Here is a 9,905-nt window from a genome sequence, read left to right on the forward strand (position 1 = left end):
GGCTTCATGCCCCGGAACTGTCTCCGTTTCTGTCGTCGTCTTTTCCCGACTATCTCGCCAACCGGGAAGCGTCGTGACCGTATGACGTGTGAATTATCGACTAGTATTGTTTTGGCTTACTACTCCGGAAGATCTCCACGCGAAACGTACAACGTGTCGACCAAGACCACGAGAAATAACCCTCGCGACATATTTCCTCATCAAACTTAGAATCACCTCAAGCTGCACGTATTAATTGGCCAACGGTTGGCTGCTGTAGATTCTACAGCGGCCGCTATAGATTCCATATTAGACCGATGCCTTGTACCGTTCAATTTGTTAGCCTTCCCCGACGAGTAATTCTTCCTCCGGCGAACTTTTTACCGAGACTCAAAGTACAAACTTGCGAATTTGCGTAGTAATAGGAAGATCCACCTATCGTCGGACGTACGGTAAGGGAAGAAATCGCCACCGGGGTCTCTCCACGAGGGCCCTTCGGAATATTCGAAACCCACGCCAGTGACGGACCACCAGGGAGCCGCCACGCCCCCAGCAGACCGTACTTACCTACGCGATCTCTCGCACGCATACAACGCGCACTCATTCGTACGCATAAACGCACACACGTACACGCATACGTGTACGCGTGCACACACCAACCGGGCTCATACGCGCGTCGCGCAAATGATTCTCGAACAGAGAGGCAGAAGAAGGTGGTGGGTCTCCGCGGGTTCCCCAACGGGAGGACACGCGGCGCAATGGCGGTCCTCTTCGGATTGTTCCCTAACTCGTGCACGCGAAGACGGAACTGGGAAAGGGTGCAGGGAAACGGAGGGGGAGAGGAGAAGAAGGAGGAGGAGGAGGAAGAGGAGGAGGAGGAGGAGGACGAGAGTGGAAGCGACGAAGTAGTGTCGACAGCATAATCGTCGGGTCAGCGCCGAGATTTGCCTCGTGCAAACATCCACGCCAACGCGGCCAGACGCGACCAGTCGGGTCTTCTCGCGGCCCCCGGGCTACCGTGTTCCAGGGAATTCCGGTGCCGGTTCTCTTCGCGTGCACGAGCGGCGCAGATCGAGAGAGGCCACCTCGTTTCCGCGAGAAGGAGATTCTGCTTTTTTTCGCGTGGGAGGCCGACCCAACGAACGTGCCGGCACCTCCGACGGCGGACGACGCGGAATCACGGCAACTCGATCTTCCGGCGTGCGAAAGCGTGCAATTCGCGGGACGAGTCGGCCGGCGATTAATCGTGAACGCTCATCGCGCGGCAATAGAAACGATATTTTCCACTCACGTTCGCTCCATTCGATTCGACGACGATTCAATACCGCATGATTCATCGTATCGTCGACGGGTGTCTGCGACCTTAATCACTTCGCAGGCAAATGTCTTTCTTACGTGCAGTGCAGGCCGCGTAGAGGCGTTACACCTGATTGGGTGATGCATCGTGTACGTGCTTTATATCTCACAGAAGCCTCGCGTGGGACGACGGCAGGTAGGAAGGTCAGGGGGTGTGGATCGGAGAATATTCTTCTTATGAGCTCGCGGACCTGCAATTAGAACAGACGCACCGTGGGTGAGTGCGGCCCGATAATAATTCAGGGCCTGCTCGCGCGATGACAGCCTCGAGGAGAGAAACCGGCATCTCGGAGCGTAACGCGACTCCGTCGATTGGCTTCAACAGACCGCTAGCCGATACGAAGATAGACGACAGAATATTGCACGAATTTCTTGTTTTCCTATTTCTTTGTTATCGTTAGATTTTTTGAAACTGTACTCAGAGACGCAACGGCAGCATAAACAGAGACACAATTTGATGTTCTTGCATTGATCGCGATTTGATGTTCTTGCATTGATACTCGTCGTGATTCATCCTTGAGCACCGAAACCGCACGGTGACACACATCGGGAGACAGAGGGAGACTCTTCCATCGGAAACTAGTCGTTCTGCCGAATTCCGCGGCACGTGAAATCACGATAGATATTCGTCATGGTCGCGCCGATAATCTTTGGCGCGAAAATTGGTAGTCGTCCCCCTCGCGTGGCGGTTGGTTTGCGCCGTCGGACAAACAAGCCGTAGGGTGGAGTGTAGGACGATTCCTAGCGAATTCATAGACAGATAGGAATGCAATATTGCCCGCAGTCTGTCACGCATTCGATCTGGTCGAACGATAACGATAGCGCGCTCGCGACGCACGCACGCGCTCACGCACGTACGCACGTACACACATACATACATACACACGCACATACGGACCCCAACAAGATCTCCTGGTTTTATTACGCGGTGGCCCGCAGACGTATCGGACAATAAACTACGGCTATTTGGGATTTGTGCGCCGCGTATTAATCCCGGCATATTTATGTCGCGCTGGGAAAAAAGCGGCGGACGCGATCCGAAGGAGAGTGCCTGCTTCTCTTCGTGACCGGCAGTTCAAGTGAAAACATTTATTTCGGGACCGGCCTGTGACACGTCGGAAGAAATTTATCTCGTTATTATCGTAACGTTTATTCCGAGATCAATGCCAGTGATATTCGTAGCATTCGATATCTAATAGTTCGCATATGTCAACAATGAAGATCGTATTAATTTATATGTCCAACCCTGGTAGAAATATATGCGTAGACATACACCCAATTATTGTCTAGTATTAATGCGTTCTCACTAGTTGCAAAAACACTGCAAAAACTGAACAAAAACTTGATAGAGCTTTATTTGGTGGTTGAAGCAAGAAAAAATAAATTGGAGGAAAACAGCCCAGACAACATAATGTCTAAAATCGGGACATAAGACATCTTAAAGATCATCTTTGAGATGTCTTCCAAACGATTTACGTATAAATGTGTTTAACGTGTCTTAAAGATTATCTTTAAGACGTCTTATGTCCCGATTTTAGATATTATGTTGTCTAGGAAGACATCTAATAATATTAAGCTCCATGACAGAGATTAGAAATCTAACCTAAGACTCTATTTCTAATAGTCCCGGGTTAGAAGTGAAAGTGAACAAAAAACAAATAAAACATATGTTAATAATACAGAATAATAAATAATTAATAATACAGAATTCCATGAGATAATACAGGATGTGATAAGAACACATCAGACTACTCTGATGGTAATGATACAAATGAAAACTGTCATGATAATTCAGACTCAGAACCTGATGAAATAGTACAACTACAAGAATTAATAAAAGGACACATATCATTTGATGGTTGTGACAGATGTCATGTAAAGGCGAAAAACATGAAAATTTTTTCAATTAGAAAATAAAGGAGACCGAGGCTAATTGGTTACTAGAGTAAGTTAGCAAAACTGGTTATTTCTAGTACTTTTTAACAAGTTACAAAATTAAGTAAGCAAGATTTTTAAACGTGTCAAAAATCACTTTGAAATCTCTGCTTACTTGATTCTGAAATCTGTTAAAGAACAGTAGAAATAATCGATTTTGCCAACTTTATCCCGGTAACTAAATAGCTGGTCTCCTTTATATCCAAAAATATTACTAGAGAAAACCTGTCAATTTTATGAGCGACTTGATTATTAATCAATTGCATAACTTTTTATCCATTTTTCGTTCTGTTTTCGTTTAGTAAATAGCTTCAGATTTCGCGCATCTTTCGTACGCACTGCAAGAAAAGTTACACCTTGATTGGGATCCTAAGTAATTTTACTTTTCAGCTACTAGACAAAATTTATCATAACTGCAGGTAAAAGTTATTGTAACTGGCAGTTTAATTGGTTCGACAAATATTTTCCTAAAGATATATTCCGAAATATCAATCAGAATAAAGGAAGTCATCATTATCGGATAACCATATTACAGAAAAAAAGATTAAAGGCGAAACAATTTAGACGAAACCGGGTATGTGTTAAGCTGAAACAAGTTACCACGTTTAAGGAAGGGACGGAGATTAAGGGACTCTGAAGTTTTTCGTTCGCTTAATGTCTCTACCGGGTGGAGGAGCCGTTAATACGGCAGCTTCTTTCGCCCAGCGGGAGAGTCTGATCGATCGTCGTCGTCCAAGATCACGAAAGTATAAAGGAGGAAAGTGTCACGGAGGAAAAGGACACGCGTACTAACAACGACAATTTTCGACAGAACTCGCGATCGAGACTAGAGTACCAGCAGGCCTCATTCTCCTTTCGTTCTCTCTCTCTTTCTCTTTCTTTCTTTCGCGTTTTTCGTGAAGCAGGTGGAGATCGGCGTTATGTTAATGGACTTTCGAGAGATCTCAGCTAACCATATGTTATCCGTTGGCGGCAGAGGTGGGCGGCAAGGTCCGAGCCAGAAGTACTAATAGGAGCCCTTCTTCGCAGAAGCAACCTTGTGGTAAACGAAACCTCACCCTCGGCGCACCGATCATTTCGTGGGCCGGCGATCTCCTCGCCGACCGGTAGGAACGGAAGCTAATTTGTAAATCATCTAGAAAAATCGCGCAACCTGGCGCCGCCCTGAATTACGCGCTGCTTCGAGCGCTAATTCGATGATACTTTGTTATCGAACCTCGTTACGGATCCGATGGAATCGCGCGCGCGCGTGCACCTGCGAGAATAGCGCGCCGATAGCGGCAGGAATGTCAGCGACGACAAGACGGAAGCATACACATCGTACACATATCACTATATGGATGTATAACAGGGTGCACTCAGAAAATAGTCTTGCAGTCACGTAGCGAAAATTATCTAGATACGAAAAATGAGCTAAGATGAATAAATGATAAACACCGCGATGTCGCATATGTTTTGTATTTAATCAATATAAGTGACAGAGATGAAATTTCTATGTAAAGTTCTATCTAAATCTATTTGTGAAATTTGACAAGAGAATCTCTCTTTGTACCGCCCATCCAGATTAAAGCCACTTATAAAAATTGAATGTAATAGATAAGAGAGACTAGCGTCGAGAGGCAAATGAATATATAATCCTCACACGCACTTAATTTTGCTTGCAGATATTACTAGAATGTTGCTGCCGTAAATTTTATATCATAGACAATTTTATATCATAAACAATTTTATATCATAGACAATTTTATATCATAAACAATTTTCTAGGAGATACCAAAGACAGCGATAAATTTTAACTGTATGACGTATAAAATTCTACCTGAACTAGCAAAACGTTTTTTGAGCGGAAAGACTCGGCTTCATTAGCGTGATTTGCCAGATTTCTTTTCCTTTAATTGTACGATGCAACGGGCGACGCCACTAAAATATCGCGAATACACAACGCGGCCGAAAATGAATCCGCGCGCCCGGTGTTCGAGATAAAGGGTGCGCGCACACAGGAGAAGGGTGATACGACGTTGTGGAGCGAGGAAGGCGTAGTCGGCGCTTTTGACCGAGACACCCCGTGGCGCGCGACATGCCCAGTCTGACCGCCATTTAGCGTGAACCTGTCTCCGACTGGACCCGCTCAGAAAGAGAGAAAGAGAGCCACAGACTGCTTCTTCATTTTCGAAAAATAAATATTTCGAGCGCACACGCGGCGATCGCGCCGCTCATTATATTCGACTCTTATGAAAGCTCGTTCGACCTTCGCGTGTCACCTCACCGCTGTCCGTTCGCATGTCACGGTGACATTCCTGACGTCGGCGAAATGGAATTTTTGTATTTTGCAGAATACACGCATACACACCCACACACACACATTAAAATCGGCTCTCTTTCTCTCTGTAGGCCACGTGGCGCTCCGTCCTATCGTTCTGAATCCGCGCGTTTCGTCGGCCATACGGTTTCACCGCGGCCCGTGGGGCGCAATATTCGAAGCGACGTGATCCGTGACGCTCGAGCGAGCAGTGATGGCAGCGCGACGGCTGCGCGAGCGAGGAAAAGTCAGGCGGAAGTTGAGACTTTTACAATCGAAGACCTCCTGCGACCCGGGCGATTTACGAGGAATATATCGAGCGGGTGCATCGCGTGTTTGCGCCGCGCTTAAAGCGTTCGCCGGACGAACACCAGCTCGTTCCACCTACGCGCCGGACTCGCGTTGGTGATCTGCTGCGAGGAGAGCAGAGGAGAGGAGAGGATAGGAGAAAAAGGCGCTGCCGCCGCGATAGTAGTGCGCGCGCGAGGACCAGAGGACAGTGATTGCGAAGATGGTGGTGGTAGTGGTGGTGGTGGACGGTGGTAGTAGGTCCGGAGTTATGTTACGACCGGCCATAAACGAAATGAGAAAACTGTCCAGCCGCCGTTGAAAAATCTCCGCAGAATACAAATGCTTGATTTTTTGACTGGCCGACTGCGTTTCGTTGACCGCGCCTAGCGTTCAACCTGCGGTACTTTCCTCGCGACGAAGATGACGCGCGTTCGCCGCAAGGTAAACGCGAGAGGGGATGTTACAGACTACCGACGAAAAACGCGCCACTTATAGGATAATAGCGCGGTGTATTTGTCATTATTTTATCTTATCTCCCGTGTCCTTAACCTTCACATCTTTTAAACGCCTTAATCTGACATACTAGCTATGTCAGATGTGACACACTAAGGTAGTTTTCTCACTTATTTACATTCCGTAAAAGTGCTAATAAAAATCTATGTTAAGAAATAACAAATACACCTTCAAGTCTGTAGAATAGAATCGTGTATAGAAATGATTCCAAATATTCACTTAAGTATTTCATTTTGCTACAAATGTAAAGAGAAACGCGATGAAAACGTAAGTTTACATAAAAATCTATAGCTTTTCTGAAAATAAATTTAAGAAATTAACACTCTAAGATTTTTTGTCAGTACTTGAACTTTTAAGAAAAAATATTAAATATTTCAATTTGTCAAAAAAAAAATATAATTAAGCAGAAATTTTGACTACATATAATGTATAGCTAGAAATAAATAAGCTACTTATATAAAACTTTTCTTATATATTATATGTAATATAAAAAACCAATATAACAAAAATCATCTTTATTTTACATTTTGGCATTCCTTCCATCTAGCATATTGCGGTCAAAAATGACCCCAGCAACTTTTCTATAGTAACTTTGTTTTTTTGTTATATGACAGGAAATATTAAAATTCAAAGTGTTTAAACTTCATATTTCTATCAACTGCAACTTTTTTTTAGCGCTTGCACCGAAAGTCCTCATTTCACTGGTTTTCGGTTTACGTAATTCAAAATTAAAAATTGAAAATCGGATCGAAAATCACCCCAATATGCCGGATTAGAGTTAATATTCAATTTCATTATAGTCGCATCTATTGGATATAATTTAGTATCTTTTTCATTCCCGCTTAAAGCAGATTTTAACGCCCGTCTGGAAATAATAAAAAATCATACGTACACTGGAATAATTGTATCGACATTCTGAGGAGAAAAGTTGGTGTACTTTGACGTTTGTAATTACTCGTAACCGATATGGGTTGCGATATGTTTTGTAACTCGTAATTAATGTTGAGTGCTGTATTATTCTCTTAATTAATTATTGCGCTTGATTATCCGTCTCAACTTCGTTCGTTCAAAGGGCTACTTTACGTTTTCTTACATCCCCGCAGTGCACGCAATGCACGAAATAAATTTTCGCCCGAGTTATAAAAAACGATTAACGATGCATCGGTAATCACCGGAAATATTAATTTCATTTTACGATGCTTCTCAAGTGCGTAACTGTACGATAATTTGTTTTTTCTTCGTATCGGGCAATTATTTGCCTTTGCTATATAATTTCCATAATTAATCTCTCTCCTTCTCTGTCGATCGACTGGCGCGACCTTGCTTTGTCGTTCGGATAATGTCCGCGATATCATACAGATCTGAAAATTCTCGTATGTTTAAGCGCTGCCTATATATTTAAGCGTTGCTTCACTATATTAAGCGTATCGGACGATAAAACGGCGTCGTTTACTGATCGATCGCTATCTTTTCACTCGTCGGCCAATTTCACTACCGAGTGCGCTCTTTATTCGCCGATCGATTATCATGACGCCCACTGCGTTTCTCGTATTTTTGCCGAGACAAAGGGAATTACATCAAAACTACGTGTCAGAGGAAACAAAGTACATAAAATCCACGATATCCACACTAAATTGCACCCACTTACAGATTATCTCATTGTTGTACGTCACAGGTGATGCTTTTGATTGCACGTTATTATAAGAGACTCCCATCCATCGAGCGAAAATCGCGGAATACGAAGTGGGTGTCAATCCACGAAAGCATACTTCTCTCTTCCTCTCGTCGCGGCTCGCAATTAATCTCGATCGTTGCTCCCCGCGCCGAGCGCGCGCGCGTCCATGTCCTTCCGATCGTTAATTCGGCGCGCACGAAAAGAGGCCCCGCGGGAGAGGGTGAGGAGGGGCCACCTCGTTCCGCTCGTAAGAAGCGAACACGATGACATTCGTACGGGCCCGAGAAAACGAGTCTGAGTACATGGAAGCCTGCACGAACAAGCGAGCGAGCGAGCGAGCGAACGAACGAACGATTCGGAATCAGATATTATCTTTGACGAGGCCCACGACGCGCCGGTGGTGGGAGAGGGCCGGGCGGCCCTTTCTCGGGGCCTCGCGCCAAGATACGGATCTCCTTGGCGCCACCGTCTCGGGACCCTTCGAGCGAGCGGGCCCTCTCGTAAGTCCTCTTCCAACGGGCCCGCCGGCTCGCACGAAAAGCCGCGTCCTGAGGGCCTTAAACGCGGTTTAAGCGTAACCGATACCCCAGCGGGGGGCCCGCGTCGGGCCCTCTTTGCCCCGTGGTATCATCGAGAAATTCCCCCGCGACGATTGACAACAGGGCGCGTTTCGGATTTTTCTTTACTTTATATGTGCTCGGAAGCGTCTTGCTGGGAATTTTCATCGAAAGCTGAGAAAAACTAATAAGCTTAAAGGGAAAAATGTCGGATACTCCGACATAATGCAGTCTCGTAGTTTGTACTAGTTTTCCTATTTAATTACATAGAATTCAAATTTCATATCGCACGAATATGCAGCTTTTCCTGCCATACTTAAAAATTTTGCAATTATTCTTCTAGATTCTTCTGTTGCATCTTTTAAGTCTATATCATGATATGCCATATTCATATATTTATATACTTATATGTTGCTTGGGTGTATTTGCAATGCAAATATAATGGGTGTATTTGCAATGCAAATATAATGCAAATAAAATATCATATATTTTATTTTGGTAAGTTGTTCAAATTGAACTTACTTCTTTTGATCATTCTTCTCTTTGATACCTCTATTATATATAGTTTCCAGAATGTTTACATTTATGAGTTTTGCTGTATGTGTATTTATGTTAGCTATGCCAATATTTTGCTTTGTATATCAATATTTTAGCTTTGTATATCTGCAGTCTCATTTATGTTATATAGTAATTTATTTCCTTCCTATGTAATTTATACAATTTCCTTTCTTGGTATTAAAAGGGAGTTTCCCGTTAAATAAATAAATAAAGAATTGCAAATGCTCTTACAAAGTAAAAGTACAAATGCATAGTAAGGCACCAAATACTGTATTAAAAACAAAAATATTTATAAATAAAAACACTTTTTTTGTTACAATTTCGCATTCCTCTTTTTGATAAATTTATATAAGAATAAATACGCACCGCAAACAATTCTGTTCAGTGGTAGCTTTGCCTATTCTTCTCATTTATTTATGTTTCATTAAGGCTCTTGGCGGACATTCGCCGCGGCCATGTTGAATCGTAATGTCAGAAGCGACAAATTGAAAATTTTCACTATGCTATTTTCAAATAAAAAAATATTTGAATGAAAGAACATGCCAGATCGGTTGAGCGTACTTGTAAGATGCTTCGAAAATTATTCTTTCCCCTGACAGTGAATAAATAGCCGTAAAATTAACGTGACAAGATTATGAGAAAAAGTAGAGAAAAGAGGTTGCATGTCACGTTAATTTTACGATTATTTATTGATTGTCGTGGGAAAAGGATAGTTCTCAGAATATTTTGTAAGTATATTCAA

This window comes from Odontomachus brunneus, unplaced genomic scaffold (genome assembly GCF_010583005.1).
Source record: "Odontomachus brunneus isolate Ranch 3 - 2012 unplaced genomic scaffold, Obru_v1 Obru_scaffold_008, whole genome shotgun sequence".
Lineage (NCBI taxonomy): Eukaryota > Metazoa > Arthropoda > Insecta > Hymenoptera > Formicidae > Odontomachus > Odontomachus brunneus.